Below are 17,416 nucleotides of genomic sequence, written 5' to 3' on the forward strand. Positions count from 1 at the left end.
TTAAGCTAAGTTCGAGAGTGTTTCGTTGTTTGTTCTTTTCGATAGATCAAAATTTAAAATTCAATTTGGCGATTTAAAGAAAACAACAAAACGCGTTAAAAATTTATACAAATTTGTATACATAATTAATAAAAATTAATTTCAAGTCAAGGTATTTGTTAATGTGTGGTGTGTTGGTTTTTGAATAAAAAAATACTTATAAACGTATTTCAAAATAGGAAAATTAGTTTTCAAAATGTCCAATTTGTTTAATACGTCTATGGTCTGTCTGTTCCATTACTTTTTACAAGCGGCAAAAGTAGTAAAATTTGCTAAAGCTTTTCTTGTAAAAACTTGTAAAACTTGAAGATTCTTGGACGTAAAGAAACAGAGCGATGGGGTCTGTATAAATAGATTCTTTAGTATTTTTAATGATAACTGAAAACTTTCCGTGACCAAAAATACAATAACATAAACATGATTATCTTTGTTATTTAAAGAGTGGGTATTTTTAAAACAGGAACCCAATCTGGAAGGTGGTTGAACTGTTTAATCTAAATAAATACGTATAAACAATTCAATATTAAGTCTGTCTGGTTACTTCTCCAGCATGAATTGTCCAACAAGTGCTTTCTGTAAAAAGCAAACAGACAGACAGCATTTAGTAAAATTTAGCAAGATAAAGCTTGGTTTACATTTACGAAATCCACTCGATTTCAATTCCATTGCTTAAACGTCAAATGAAATCCAATGGATTTCGGATGAGTTTTCATTTGACGTATACGCAAATGAATTGACAGTTGAAATCGAGTGGATTTCGTAAATGTAAACCAAGCATAACAGTCGATTACCAAAACAACAAGTAAAAAAGTGTCAGTCGGCTTTGCCGACAGATATATACCCTCAGCCAATGTGAAGTGAAACTTTCACCTACGGACAGATCGAATGTATTTAAGGTCTCTTCAGAATTTTGTGGCCCTTTTTGGACATTTGAACTTGCCGACAAAAATGTGGATTTAGAATTAACTGCACTAATGTTGAACTTTTGTGGGGGAGGTACCCTTAGAGAGGACCGATGTGGGCCATTTTAGAAGTTAAACTAAATTTTGACAAAATATTAGGAGATCCAAAGTTTGGACCAAATTGTTTGCCTCATTCAGGTGATATCGTCCTAGCATTTTAGTGACATTTTTTAAAGAAGAAGTACCGGAAGTTGTGGACAGGTATTGCCCATGAAACTAAGGTTGGATATAATATGACGAAGACCAAATGTTGGACCAAATCGGTTGAACAGTTCGAGAGTTATCGTGCTCTCCGAAAGCTACATATGGTGACATAGGGATTTTTTTACACCTTTCGGGCTGTTTTCCTAAGAAGTATGGACTTGCCTCTGAAAAAAACTTTTACCGTCGTACTGGAGGTAGTGAATGCAAATCGCTACAACAAAAATTAAAGTGATTAGAGAGCAGGTCTTAAAGTGAACTTATCCAAAATTGTGTGTGAGAGGTACCAGAAGGAGTAGACAAATATAGTCCATATTCGAATCTGATCTATATCAGGTATATATATTATTATGTGCAAAGTATGGATTACATCGGTCACTCCCTTCAACAACTTTTCCGAACATTTTTGAACTTTTGTGGGAGAGGTACCTGAAGGAATGGACCGATATGGCTTATTTAAATTATGTTTGGACAAAATATTACGAAGGCCAAATTTTGGACCGAATCGGCGGATCCGTTCGATAGTTATCTTGCGTTCCATCCACTACACATGGTGTTATAGGGGCTTTTTGCATCTTTGAGGCTATTTTCTCAGGAAGTATGGACTTGCCCCTGATGAAACTTGTACCGTCGTATGGAGGGCAGTGAATAAAAGTTGTTGCAACAAAAATCAAAGCGATTCGAGAGCAGGTCCTAATCTCAACTTATCCGAAATTTTGTGTGGGAAGTACGCGAAGGAGTGGATCGATTGAGTCCATATTGGAACCTCATCTAAGACTGGTAGAAATTTTACGATGTGCAAAGTATGGATCAATCGGCTACTTCCTTCAAGAGTAATCGTGCGCACAAATTTTCCGAACATTTTCGAACTTTTGTGGGGGAGGTACCGGAATGAGTGGACCGATATAATCCATCTTTGAACTTGAACTAAGTTTGGACAAAATATTACGAAAGCCAAATATTGGACCGAATCGGAAGATCCGTTCGAGAGTTATCTTGCGCTCCAACCACTACACACGGTGTCATAGGGTTTTTTGTAACTTTCAGGCTATTTTCTCAAGAAGTATGGACTTGCCTCTAATGAAACTTACAGCATCGTATAGAGGACAGCGAATAAAACTTGCGTAAACAAAAATCAAAGCGATTCGGGACCAGGTCCTAAACTGAACTTATCCGAAATTTTGTGTGGGAGGTACCCGAAGGAGTGGACCGATTGAGTCCGTATTGGAACATCATCTAAGTTTGGTAGAAATTACACGATGTGCAAAGTATGGACCAAATCGGGTTTTCCCTACAAGAGTTATCGTGCGCACAAATTTTCCGAACATTTTTGAACTTTTGTGGGGGAGGTACCGGAAGGAGTGAACCGATATAGCTCATCTACGAACTTGAACTAAGTTTGGGCAAAATATTACGAAAGCCAAAATTTGAACCAGATCGGTTCATCCGTTCGAGAGTTATCGTGCGCTCCAGCCAGCCAGACAGACCGACAGACAGACAGACAGACGGACGGACATTGCTCAATCGGCTCCAAATTGTCTGAAACACATTCCGTCCAAACATACTTGGGGTCTTAAACCATTATTTCGATGAGGCACATTTTGCCCGTATGAAAGTGTATATACCCTCGTTAGCATAAATACTGAGGGTATAAAAATATGTTCAGCTAGGTGAAAGGTACCACCTACGGGCTATATCAAAGGGTCAACCTATCTTTAAATTTTTTGGCGGAAAAGTTTTATAGCTGCAGGGAACTTCAAGAGTCAAATTGAGAGTACTTTCATCAAAACAATGTAGACCCTCAAAAATGGACCCATGATGACGAATTTTAGTGAAGAAATTTCGTGACCACTGAAAATTTCCGAAAATCGGGAGATACAGTTATATGGGGGGATATACCAAAACATGGACCTATATTGACGATTATTTTTGAATAGACAAAATTGTAGCTAAAATTCTCAAAATACCGATCATTACCGCTAGTTCGGTTAAAAATTGCAGCTAAAATTCTCAAAATACCGAAAATCGGGAGATACCGTTATATGGGGGTTATACCAAAACATGGACCTATGTTGACGATGTTCCGATGGAGATGTTTTATGACCACTGAGATCTTCAAATGTCAAATTACAGCTATTTCGGTTAAAAACTGTAGCTAAAATTCTCAAAATACCGAAAATCGGGAGGTACAGTTATATGGGGGCTATACCAAAATATGGACCAATGTTGACGATGTTTCGTGGAGATGTTTCATGACCACTGAGAAATTCAAATGTCAAATTACAGCTATTTCGGTTAAAAACTGTAGCTAAAATTCTCAAAATACCGAAAATCGGGAGGTTCCGTTATATGGGGGCTATACCAAAACATGGACCAATGTTGACGATGTTTCGTGGAGATGTTTCATGACCACTAAGAACCTCAAATGTCAAATTACAGCTAGTTCGGTTAAAAATTGTAACTAAAATGCTCAAAATACCGAAAATCGGGAGGTACGGTTATAAGGGGACCATACCAAAACATGGACCTATGTTGACGATGTTTGGTGGAGATGTTTCATGACCACTGAGAACCTCAAATGTCAAATTGCAGATAGTTCGGTTACAAATTCTGGCTAAAATTCTCAAAATACCCTAGGAACCCTAAGTGCCAAGTTATAGCTAATTCGGTCTGCAAATGTGGAGAAGAACGTCAAAATACCTCAAATCCGGAGGTACCGTTATATGGGGGCTATACCAAAGAGTGGACCGATATAGCCCATCTTCGAACTTGACCTGGCTATGGCAAAAAGACTCTCGAGTGCAAAATTTCAGCACTCTATCTCAATTATTTCGGGCGCTAGAGTGATTACAACAGACGGACAGACGGACATGGCTAAATCGTCTAAGAATTTTATCCTGATCATAAAATATATATACTTTATAGGGTCGCAAATGATTAGTTCGATGTGTTACAAACGGAATGACAAACTTAATATACTTTAATATAAAAAAAATAATAATAATTAAAAAAGGAATTTTCCATTTGGCAACTTTGTTCCCAAAAAAACTAGGCTTGCGATTTCCAGAATAATTATACCCTCAGCATTTATGCTAACGAGGGTATATACACTTTCATACGGGCAAAATATGCCTCATCGAAATAATGGTTTTAGACCCCAAGTATGTTTGGACGAAATGTGTTTCAGACAATTTGGAGTCGATTTAGCAATGTCCGTCTGTCTGTCCGTCCGTCTGTCTGGCTGGCTGGTGCGCACGATAACACTCGAAAAGATGAACCGATTCGGTTCAAATTTTGGCTTTCGTAATATTTTGCCCAAACTTAGTTTAAGTTCGAAGATGAGCTATATCGGTCCACTCCTTCCGGTACCTCTCCCACAAAAGTTCCAAAATGTTCGGAAATTTTGTACGTACGATAACTCTTGAAGGGAGTAACCGATTTGGTCCATACTTTGCAAATCGTGAAATGTCTACCAGACTTAGATGAGATTCCAATATGGACTCAATTGGTTCACTCCTTCGGGTACCTCCCACACAAAATTTGGGATAAGTTCAGTTTAGGACCTGCTCTCGAATTGATTTTTGTTTCAGCAACTTGTATTCACTGCCCCCCATACGACGGTACAAGTTTCATCAGTGGCAAGTCCATAATTCCTGAGAAAAAAAGCCTGAAAGTTACAAAAAAAACCCTATGACACCGTGTGAGGTGGTTGAAGCGCAAGATAACTTTCGAACGGATCTGCCGATTCGGTCCAAAATTTGGCTTTGGTAGTATTTTGTTCAAACATAGTTAAAGTTCGAAGATACGTCATATCAGTACACTCCGTTAGGTACCTCCCCCACAAAAGTTCAAAAATGTTCGGAAAAATTGTTCGTACGGTAACTCTTGAAGGGAGTGGCCGAATTGGTCCATACTTCACACATGCTAATATATCTACCAGATATAGATCAGGTTGAAATATGGACTATATTTCTCCACTCCATCCGTAAAAAATGGTAAATTTTTTCAGGGGCAAGTCCATACTTCTTGATCAAACAGCCCGAAGGGTGCAAAAACCCTCTGTGGCACCATATGTAGTGGCTGGAGATCCACTTCCATAATGGTCAATGTCGTTCCATTCCTTTAAGTATCTCCTCCGCAAAATTTTTAATCTTTAATCCTAATCAATATTTCTGTCGGTTCATACATCCAAAATTTTTAAAACCCCCTAATTACATTCGTTTTTGGGAAAAAAATTTTTCAATATGCACAGGCTGAGGGTATATCTCTGTCGGCAAAGCTGACTGATACTTTTTACTTGTTTTTTTTTTTTCAATCTGCACAAACATAATAGCCAAATAATTAAAAAGAGATGATTGATTGTTTTCAGGAAGAAGAGTTGCATTTGGTTGCAAGAAGAAATTTGCCCAGCAAGAATTTGCAAACTCTAGCTCTGTTCCTTTACGTTCAAGTTTTACCACTTTTTACTCGAAAAGCATTCCTTTAGGGCCAAACCTATAGCTCTGACTGTTGCGTGCTATAGGTTTGGCCCTCACTTCAGACACAATACAATTCATATGGAAGCAATTTACAACTTTCACAACTTTGCCGGTTTTACAATTTTCAAAAGTAATGGAACATACTTTTTGTGTTAATAGGCGACTTCCAGCAACAATTTGCACAAATTGTTAAAAATGTTAGGATATTCAGATAGACCTATAATTGAAGTATGACCAAAACGCAGTATCGAACGATTCCCACATTTGTGTCATACTAGCTTTGTTCCTTTACGTTAACGTTTCTTCAAGTTTTACCATTTTTAACTCGGAAAGCGTTCCTTAACCCCAAAAAGTAGTAAAACTGGAAGCAATTTTTAGAGAGGAGAGAGCCAAAATGGCTTTCTCTTTTACTACTTTCTGCTCGACAAATTTCGTTGTGTAAAAAGTGGAAAATCTGTCAAACTGCTGATTTGACAATTAAGGCAAAAGGAAAAAACAAAACTACGCGCTTTGTCAAAGCAAAATAAAAAGAAATACAATAAAATAATTAAAATTTAAACCAGTGAAATAAAAAAAAAAATAATAAAAAGCAGTGAAATTTATTTTGTTTGTTATTTTTTTAAGCAGCCATGTTTGTCCCAATTTACATTGGGCGAGTTTACTTGCGGCAATTGTCATTTTGTAGGAGAGAGAGGTGAGGCATATGGTAACCCTTTGCCTCTCAGCACCCTCTCTCACCTACAAACTGACAATTGCCGCAAGTAAACTCGCCTAATGTAAATTGGGACTATGTTTTTTGACATTGCTGCCAGATCTACTATTTTTCCGTTTCTTTACTTTTGTGCAAAACTTGTTACGTGAGAGCAATTTTCGCAGATTTCTGAGAGAAGAGAGAACTTCTCCCTTTTGCTGCTTTTACTATTAGAAAAGTAAAGGAACAAAGCTACTATAAGAGGTGCCAATTTGTCTTTACGCACAACTTATTGGTATTGAACTCATTTTATTAATTTTCTCGTTGGAGTTGAGCTTAATGACCGACTTTTTTGCAAGTGAAAAAGGAAAGGAAAAAGGAAAAGGTTCGAATTCCACACAACCACCAAAATTATATTTTACATTTTACACTTGCACTTAAAACGTATTTTACACTTGCATTTAAAATAGCTGTTTCTGGAATTTACGTCATTTAATTGACAGATATTCCATGGAATTCACAACTTAAATTACGCGTGTTTTATAAAACATGTTAGATGTAAAAGTCACTTAAAAACAGGTGTTTTGGGAATTTATGTAATTTATTTGACAGATATTCTACGGCATTGACAGCTTAAATGACGCACGTTTCATAAAACATGTTAGATGTAAAAATCGCTTAAGTTATAGAACTGTGAAATCTCAATTGCCAAAAAAACTGGTTTTAAGCGAACACAGATGAGCAAATCAAAACATTCGTAGATTTTTAATGATCTGTCTAAACAAAGTTCATTGTATTTTTAATTTTTAAATTTGAAGATTGAGTTAACGTATGCATCGGTAACACATGCAGCTAAATAGCCCAAAATAAGCGATAATTAATGCATTGAACTGAACAGGTTTTCAGAGGTATAGATAAATCGCAAATCCAACCTGCAGAAATTTCCGCTTAATTGCGTTTCAACAGGGTGCAATTGGTAAATGGTACATTTAGACTATGATTGATTTCGCAAATCCAGTGGATTTAAGTTGTCCTTTTTATACAATATATGTCAAATAAATCGAGATAATTCACTTAATTATCGTATGAGTGTATAGTCTAAACCAAGTTTTAATTTCGACACTGTTAAATTTTGAAACGAGATTAAAAGCGCGTTTAGAAAATACCCGTATCTCTAGTGGAATTCTGTAACACATGTTTTGAGTTACGCAAAATTATGAATAAAAAGTATTAATAAAAATTAACAACACTATTATTATCGTTAAGACTTAGCGACCGCTTTATTTTGATTGTTAACTTACCGAGAATTTTCGTTAATTACCGAAAATATAAGCATTTTACTTTTACCGATTTTCGTCGGTAAGTCAAAAAATGAGTTACAGAATTCCCCTACTAATGATAAATTGCATTATCTCGATTTTTTAACGTCTGTCAAACACATCGAGATAGATTCAGTATCATGACCAAAAAACTCTAGTTTAAAACGTCGTTTGTATTAGAACATTTTGCCGGGTCGACCTTCTTTATGAGGATGTATGTGACGTTTGCGCTATGGAGTTGACATTTAAAACTCAGTGGGTTTATTAAATCTGCTTAAGTGCAAACGAGGTGTAATCGTTACCCTAACAGAGAAAGTGTTGTGACACATCAAATGTCCAGTATCTATGACTGACTGTTGCTGTTGCTTTTGCATTTTTGATTAGTTCTTCTGTATTGTTATAATCTATATATATAAAAGAGCTTAGTGAGTGACTGAGTGACTGACATATCATCGCCCAGACGAAACCGCTGAAGCTAGAAACCTGAAATTTTGACTGTGGGTTGCTGTCGGTGTGTAGGGGTGAGATAAGGCTGGGTTTTTGGAAATTCGACCTAGAAGGGTACGAAAAGTACTAAAAGGTACTAAATATGGTACCCTTTGTATTAGGCAAACGGAAGAGCTAGAATTCTAAAATTTGGAATGAGGGTAACTGATGGAGATTTAGAAAGATGTACCAAAGGGTTTTTGGAAATTCGACTTATAAGTGTACGAAAAGTTACTAAATTTGGTACCAATTGTATATTTTGAGCGGATATAGCTACAATGTTCATATTTGGTATGGAAATCAAGGTTGAGAAGTGGTGTTGATATAAGGAAATTATTTTGGAAGTTCGTACTTATGTGTACGAGTAGTACTAAATTGTACTAAATTTGGTACAATTTGGATTTGGGTGAACGGATAGAGCTGAAAACCTGAAATTTGAAATGTAGATTACCGTTGAAGCGTACGATTGAGACATGGGTGTACTTTTGGAAATTCATACTTATGTGTACGAAGAGTACTAAATGGTACCAAATTTGGTACAATTTGGATTTAGATAGACATGGAAACCTGAAATTTGGAATTAATATTACTGATGGAGTGAAGGATTGAGGTAGATTTGGAAATTCTTACTTATGGGTACGAAAAGTAGTAAACGGTACTAAATTTGTTACAAATTGGATTTGGGTGAACGGATAGAGCTGGAATCCTGAAATTTGGAATTTAATTACTTTTGGAGTGTAGGATTGAGTTAGTCTTGGAAATTCGTACTAATGGGTACGGAAATACACAATGGCACTAAATTTGGTACAATTTAAATTTAGTTGAACGGATAGAGTTGGAATCCTGAAATTTCGAATTAAGGTTACTGATGGAGTGTAGGATTGAGGTAGTTTTGGAAATTCATACTTATGGGTACGGAAAGTACTAAATGTACTAAATTTGGTGCAATTTATATTTGGGTGAACGGATAGAGTTGGAATCCTGAAATTTCGAATTAAGGTTACTGTTGGAGTGTAGGATTGAGGAAGTTTTTTGAAATTCATACTTATGGGTACGAAAAGTACTACATTTGGTACAATTTGGATTTGGGGGAACGAATAGAGCTGAGATCCTGAAATTTGGAATTAAGGTTACTGTTGGACTGTACGATTGACTTAGTCTTGGAAATTCTTACTTATGGGTACGGAAAGTACTAAATGGTACTAAATTTGGTACAATTTAAATTTAGTTGAACGGATAGAGTTGGAATCCTGAAATTTCGAATTAAGGTTACTATTGGAGTGTAGGATTGAGGAAGTTTTGGAAATTGGTACTTATGGGTACGGAAAGTACTAAATGTACTAAATTTGGTACAATTTGCATTTGGGTGAACGGATAGAGCTGGAATCCTGAAATTTGGAATTTAATTACTTTTGGAGTGTAGGATTGAGTTAGTCTTGGAAATTCGTACTCATGGGTACGAAAAGTACTAAATTTGGTACAATTTGGATTTGGAGGAACGAATAGAGCTGGGATCCCGAAATTTGGAATTAAGATTACTGTTGGACTGTAGGATTAACTTAGTCTTGGAAATTCGAACTGATGGGTACGGAAAGTACTAAATGGAACTAAATATGGTACAATTTCCGAATTGTTGTATGAGGGATTGTGTTGGTGTTTCTAAAATTAGGCTGAGGGCTAGATGATTTATTGAGAAATACGAAATGTACTAAATGCTATTAAATTTGACGTTGAGTGTAGCAATGAAGATGGAATTATATCATTAGTGCGTGAAAAGTACAAAATTGCAATAAATTTGGTATAGATGTGAAATTCTGATATATTATTGATTTGTCAGGTTCATTGTTAGATGTGGTCGTACAATAAGTGTACTAGAAGTATTAGATAATACTAAATATTGAATCACTGGTACTGGGTGAATCGATAAATGAAATTTGTTATGAGGATAACTGTTGAGATTGGATCAGAATGTTTATTTAAATCCGCCTTTAAATGTATGAAAGGTTTGTTCATGTAATACCATTGACATTGGGTAAACAAATAGAGCTAAAACTGTAACATTTGAGCTAAGGTCCTGGATTTTAAAAATTGTACTGAATAATGTACTATTGTTTCTAGGTTAACACGAATTTGGTTTCTAAATAATGTACTGAAATCAAAAAGTCAAACGTACCTTTTCAACAAAATTGTTTTTATCTTTGTTGTCTATTCTAAACGTTATTGTTAGTTCACTTGAAAAGGTAGATCTATGCGGCTAATGTTTTACAAGAAGGTTTTTACATCCTGAGAAAAAAGGCCGAAAATAAAATGTCTCAAAAGTTAACTGTTATATAGGCCCAGCAAAATGTTCGATGCCAAAGATGACATTCAATCATGGGTGCAAGTGATCTAGCATGTCATCTTTTTAGCATCTTCATCGATGAATTTTATATGAGCGTGGACCCCAAAAGATGACGTTCTTTTCTGGATCCTAAGCATGTCATTTCCACCAATGCTTTGGCATGTCATTTCCACTAATGATTTGACATGTCATTTTCACCAATGCTTTGACACGTCATTTTCACCCATGCTTTGACATGTCGTTTTAACCAATGCTTTGGCATGTCATTTTCACCAACCCCTTGGCATGAAATTTTCATGTCTTGTTTGGAAAATGGAAATGCTGTATTGAAATATGGTTTTCATGAAAAAACAAAACTCTTTATTAATTCAAACGAATTCATGAAATAGCTACAATTAATTTATCAGTTTAGTTTTTCGAAAGTTTACATCCAAAATTGCAATGTAATCACCACCGCTGCAACGCAAAAGATTACTTCCTCCGTTCTCCGCAACTGATATTCTTTCATCTTACAAAAGGTTTTTTCAATTATCTTCCCATCACCAGTTCAGATTTCGACATGGACTCCAAATGCACTCCTTTAAGTATTTTTTTTTTAGTAAATTACTTTTATTTTATAATTTTGTTATTTTATAACAACATTTTGGTAATTTATACTCTTTTGTTTAGTGACGGAAATATGTAGGGATCTACAACCCGACTTGCTTTAGGGATCTCTAAGAACAAAATGTAACGAACGGGGTGGAGAGACTTTTTATGGAAAATACCATTTATGCCTTATTATTTTATTTTTAATTGTTTCTTTCCAAAAGTAGTTTCTTCTTTATTTTCAGATTCTTGTTCCTTTTCGTTTCGGACTTTTTTTCAAATTCCAAGAAGCGAGATTTGATTGATTTCATTCTATGTCAGATTTAGAACAGACAAGGGAACTTTTAAAATAGCAATGTGTGCAGTCCGATTCTATTTTTAGCTCGATGGTTGGGACTTCATATAATACCAATTGTTTAGAAGTTTTAGTTGTTTGATATGCAGGAAATGTAAGACAACATCACGACGACAGTTCTAACAACTTTGGTCTGTTCCAGAAACGGCAAGAATCTACTTATTTTTACTACGATAACAATTTTCCTTTATATTATCGAAAAAAATAGTAAAAATTAGTAGATTTTTGCAGTACTGGAACATACCAATATGAAAATAAACAGGTGTGTAAATAAAAACACAAACATCATCTCTATTGGATCGATGGAATGGGTACAAATGCTGATGAAAAGATCGGATCTTTCACGACTTCCTTTGCATTGGTTCAAATCCTAATGAAAAGATCGGATCTTTCACGACTTCCTTTGAACCAATGCAAAAGATGACATGAAATCACGTCATCGAAAAGAACCCCTTCCGTCAAATTTTGCTGGGAGGGTAACATCTTCTGAATAATGGTTTTATACATTTTGATATCACAAATTCCAAAATTCGGTTGGAAAATATGGATAAAATTTGCAAAATACCCATAACGTTCTAATAAAACATGGACTTCAATTTAAAATGTAGGCCGCTGTTGAAGTGTAGAGGTCTTTTTTTGAAATTCGAAAAAAACGTATACGAGCAGTACTTGAAAGAAATTAAATATCAATTCAAATAGGTATTAGTTCATCAAATTTTTCAGTGTTCGCCATACTAAATATTGCTTATTTGTATATTATTCCTTTTTCGCTTACGAAGTAGCGGGCATTTTGCTAGTCTATATATATAAAAGAGTAAAGTGATTATGTGATCTACAACGCCCAGACGCAACGGCTGAAGCTAGAATCCCCAAATTTTGTGTGAGGATTAGTCTTGGGGCAAAGCTGCTCGATAAGGCTGGGTTTTTGGAAATTCGTCCTATAAGGGTACGAAAAGTACTAAAATGTACTAAAAATGGTACCATTTGTGTGGGGGGCCGACTAAGAATCAACGCCCAGACGAAACGGCTGAAGCTAGAATTCCCAAATTTTGGGTGAGGATTAGTCTTGGGGCGAAGGTGCTCGATAAGGCTGGGTTTTTGGAAATTCGTCCTACAAGGGTGCGAAAATCACTAAAATGTACTAAAAATGGTCAAATTTGTGTGGGGGGCCGACTAGGAATCAACGCCCAGACGAAACGGCTGAAGCTAGAATTCCCAAATTTTGGGTGAGGATTAGTCTTGGGGCGAACGTGCTCGATAAGGCTGGGTTTTTGGAAATTCGTCCTACAAGGGTGCGAAAAGCACTAAAATGTACTAAAAATGGTCAAATTTGTGTGGGGGGCCGACTAGGAATCAACGCCCAGACGAAACGGCTGAAGCTAGAATTCCCAAATTTTGGGTGAGGATTAGTCTTGGGGCGAACGTGCTCGATAAGGCTGGGTTTTTGGAAATTCGTCCTACAAGGGTGCGAAAAGCACTAAAATGTACTAAAAATGGTCAAATTTGTGGGGGGGCCGACTAGGAATCAACGCCCAGACGAAACGGCTGAAGCTAGAATTCCCAAATTTTGGGTGAGGATTAGTCTTGGGGCGAAGGTGCTCGATAAGGCTGGGTTTTTGGAAATTCGTCCTACAAGGGTGCGAAAAGCACTAAAATGTACTAAAAATTGTCAAATTTGTGTGGGGGGCCGACTAGGAATCAACGCCCAGACGAAACGGCTGAAGCTAGAATTCCCAAATTTTGGGTGAGGATTAGTCTTGGGGCGAAGGTGCTCGATAAGGCTGGGTTTTTGGAAATTCGTCCTACAAGGGTGCGAAAAGCACTAAAATGTACTAAAAATTGTCAAATTTGTGTGGGGGGCCGACTAGGAATCAACGCCCAGACGAAACGGCTGAAGCTAGAATTCCCAAATTTTGGGTGAGGATTAGTCTTGGGGCGAAGGTGCTCGATAAGGCTGGGTTTTTGGAAATTCGTCCTACAAGGGTTCGAAAAGCACTAAAATGTACTAAAAATGGTCAAATTTGTGTGGGGGGCCGACTAGGAATCAACGCCCAGACGAAACGGCTGAAGCTAGAATTCCCAAATTTTGGGTGAGGATTAGTCTTGGGCGAAGGTGCTCGATAAGGCTGGGTTTTTGGAAATTCGTCCTACAAGGGTGCGAAAAGCACTAAAATGTACTAAAAATGGTCAAATTTGTGTGGGGGGCCGACTAGGAATCAACGCCCAGACGAAACGGATGAAGCTAGAAGCTTGAAATTTTGAGTGTAGGTTGGTGTTAGTATGTAGGCGTGAGATAAGGCTCGGTTTTTGGAAATTCGAACTGGAAGGGTACGAAAAGTACTAAATGGTACTAAATATGGTACCCTTTGTATTAGGCAAACGGGAAAAGCTAGAATTCTGAAATTTGGGATGAGGGTCATTGGTGGAGAGTTAGAAAGATGTACCATAGGGTTTTTGGAATTTCGACCTAGAAGTGTACGAAAAGTACTAAAAGTTATAAAATTTAGTACCAGTTGTATATTTTGAACGGCTATAGCTAGAATCTTAAAATTTGGTATGGAAATAAAGGATGGGAGGTGGTGTTCATGAAAGGAAATTCGTTCTCATATGTACGAAAAGTAGTAAAGTGTACTAAATATAGTACAATTTGGATTTGAGTGAACGGATAAAACTGGAAACTTGAATTTTAAAATTAAGACTACTATTGAAGAGTAGGATTGAGATATGAGGGTTATTTTTGGAAATTCGTACTTATGTGTACGAAAAGTACTAAATTTGGTACAATTTGGATTTGGATGAATGGATAGAGGTGGAATCCTGAAATTTTGAATTATTATTACTGTTAGAGTATAGGATTAGAGATAGGATAGGAAAAGTACTAAACGGTCGTGAATTTGGTACAATTTGGATTTGGGTGAATGGATATAGGTGGAATCCTGTAACTTGGAATCAAGATTACTGTTGAACTGTAGGATTGAGTTAATCTTGGAAATTCGTACCTATGGGTACGGAAAATACTAAATTTGGTACAATTTAAATTTAGGTAAACGGACAGAGCTGGAATCTTGAAATATTGAATAAAGATTTCTATTGGGCTGTAGGATTGAACAAGTTGTGGAAATTTGTACGAAAGTACTTAATGGTACTCCATTTGGATTTGGGTGCATGGATAGAGCTGGAATCCTGAAATCTGGAATTGAGGTTACTGATGGAGTGAAGGATTGAGGTAGTTTTGGAAATTCATACTTATGGGTACGGAAGGTACTGAATGTACTAAATTTGGTACAATTTGGATTTGGGTGAACAGATAGAGCTGGAATCCTGAAATATATAATTAAAGTTACTTATGGGGTGTAAGATTGAGGTAGTTTTGGAAATTCGTACTTATGGGTACGGAAAGTACTAAATGGTACTAACTTTGGTATACTTTAGATTTGGGTGAACGAATAGAGCTGGAATCCTGAAATTTGGAATTAAGATTACTGTTGGACTGTAGGATTGAGTTAGTCTTAGAAATTCGTACTTATGTGTACGGAAGGTACTAAATTTGGTACAATTGAAATTTACGTGGACCGATAGAGCTGGAATCCTGAAATTTGGAATTATGATTACTTATGGAGTGTAGGATTGAGGTAGTTTTGGAAATTCGTACTTATGGGTATGGAATGTACTAAATGACACTTAATTTAGTACAATCTATATTTGGGTGAACGGATAGAGCGGGAATCCTGGAATTTCGAGTTAAGGTTATTGTTGGAGTGTAGGGTTAAGGAAGTTTTGGAAATTCGTACTTATGGGCACGGAATGTACTAAGTGGTACTAAATTGGTACAATTAATACTTGGGTGAACGGAGAGAGCTGGAATCCTGAATTTTAGATTACTGTTGGAGTGTAGGACTGAGATAGTTTTGGAAGTTGGTACTTATGGTTACGAAAAGTACTAAATGGTACTTAATTTCGTACAATTTAGTTTTAGGTGGACGGATAGGGTAGTATCCTGAAATTTGGAATTACTGTTGGAGATAGTTATTGAAATTCGTACTTTCATACGAAAAGTATTAATGGTATTATGAATAGAGATGGAATTCGGAAATTTGGTATTATAATCCCTCTTGATGTGTAGGGTATGGATGTCGTTGTGGATATACATACAAAATTACAAAATGGAACAGAATTTGGTTCAAACTGTTATTGTGTAAATTAGTAGAGCTGAAATTGTGAAATTCGATATTATGTGTACGTACTTATGTATACGAAAAATACTAAATTCCGGTTGGTATTAAATTTGACGTTGGTGTAGCAATGAAGCTGGAATAATATAATTAGTGTGTGAAAAGTACAAAATTGCAATCAATTTGGTATTGGGCTAAGGAAAAGGTTATTGTCTATTTGACAGGTTCATTTTTAGAAATGGTCGTACAATAAATGTACTAGGAGTATTGAGTAATACTAAATATTGAAGCACTGGTATTAGGTGAATCGATCATTGAAATTTGTTGCGAGGATCACTGTTGAGATTGGATTAGAATGTTTATTAAAATTTACCTTTAAATGTATGAAAGGTTTCCACATGTAATACTATTGACATTGGGTGAACAAGTTGAGCTAAAACTGTGACAAGCTAATGAGCTAAGGTTCTGGATTCTAAAAATTGTACTGAATAATGTTTTATTGTTTCTACATTAACACGAATTCGGTTTCTAAATAATGTAATAATTGTTTCACAAACATCCCAGACGGGACGAGGGAGACTTCTCTCATATCAATGAGTGCACCCCGATTCATATTAGATCAATGATATGAGACGTACTGATTATCGCCGAGTCCGAACGGCGTGCCTTACGACACCATTTGTAGAGAAGTTTTACATGACTGAAATACTCAGTAAATGTCGCCAACATTACTGAGGGGTATTTTGTAACCGTCGAAAATTTGATGTTGCCTGACCGGGGAATCGATCGGTTTTCTACATTTTGATATCACAAATTTCAAAATTCGGACTGAAATTTAAAATTTAGGTGGCTGTTGAAGTGTAGAGGTATTTTTTTTTTTAAATTCGAACAAAACATGCTCGAACAGTACTTGAAAGAAATTAAATATCAATTTAAATAGCTAAAGGTACATAAAAATGTTCAGTGTTCACCATATTAAATGTTTATTTGAATATTATTTCTTTTCCGCATACGAAGTAGCGGGCATTTTGCTAGTTTTATTATAAATAATTGTGCAAACCTGACAAGAACTGGTATAATGTCATTCCTCAGTCCTTATCTTCAATGCAATACAGGAAACAATTTTAAATTTAATTTTTTTTCGACACAATCAAAATTTGGGCACATTGATGTAAATGCACTTTGTGGGTTCATCCTTATCATGTAATGGATGAATTCATATGTTTCCTTTCAAGCAGATGAGAGTTTGGTTAGGGACTAGTCTTCAAAACGCTATAGACTGAATTCTAATGTAGTGCAATCGTCAAGCAAAACCAAAGATCCTATTTATCAGTTAAAGACGTGGATTAAAAAATTATTTCCAAGCGTGAATTTTTTTAAAAAACAATTTGAAGACTTGTGCCCAGTTTCTCTAAGACGATTCGAACCCAAATTCGTTCGAATTATGACCAAACTCCTGTTATTGTAATAAATATTTGTTTGATTGAAAACAAAAATGTATGAAATATTTTTCATAAAACAGAAGTTTGGTAGTATTTCGAACGAATTCAAATCGTCTTAGTGAAACAGGTCATTGGTGTTTTTTAGTTATTTTAAACGGGGGTTTTTTAATATTTTTTTTGAAAAAATGGATACATATGTAAAACAATTCTATACTTTTTTGTTTCGTTTCAAATATTTTAAATCATAAATGTAAATAATTCTTCAAGATGTGATTTTTTTAAAAATATTTTTCCAAGCATTTTAAGAATTTATAAAACAATTTTATTTACATGCATTATTTA

At 35.8% G+C, this 17,416-nt stretch overlaps 1 protein-coding gene across 1 annotated transcript in view; it reads left to right on the forward strand.

The window, feature by feature from the left end:
• LOC141393680 (alpha-tocopherol transfer protein-like) overlaps nucleotides 1–17,416 on the forward strand; it is a 24,421-nt gene continuing 7,005 nt past the window's right edge. Inside the window, exon 1 of the mRNA XM_073967026.1 lies at nucleotides 1–151. The gene's annotated coding sequence lies outside the window, so the exon portion shown is untranslated. The remainder of the gene's footprint in view (nucleotides 152–17,416) is intronic.

Source organism: Musca autumnalis, unplaced genomic scaffold (genome assembly GCF_047663935.1).
Source record: "Musca autumnalis isolate F117 unplaced genomic scaffold, ASM4766393v1 scaffold_2, whole genome shotgun sequence".
Classification (NCBI taxonomy): domain Eukaryota; kingdom Metazoa; phylum Arthropoda; class Insecta; order Diptera; family Muscidae; genus Musca; species Musca autumnalis.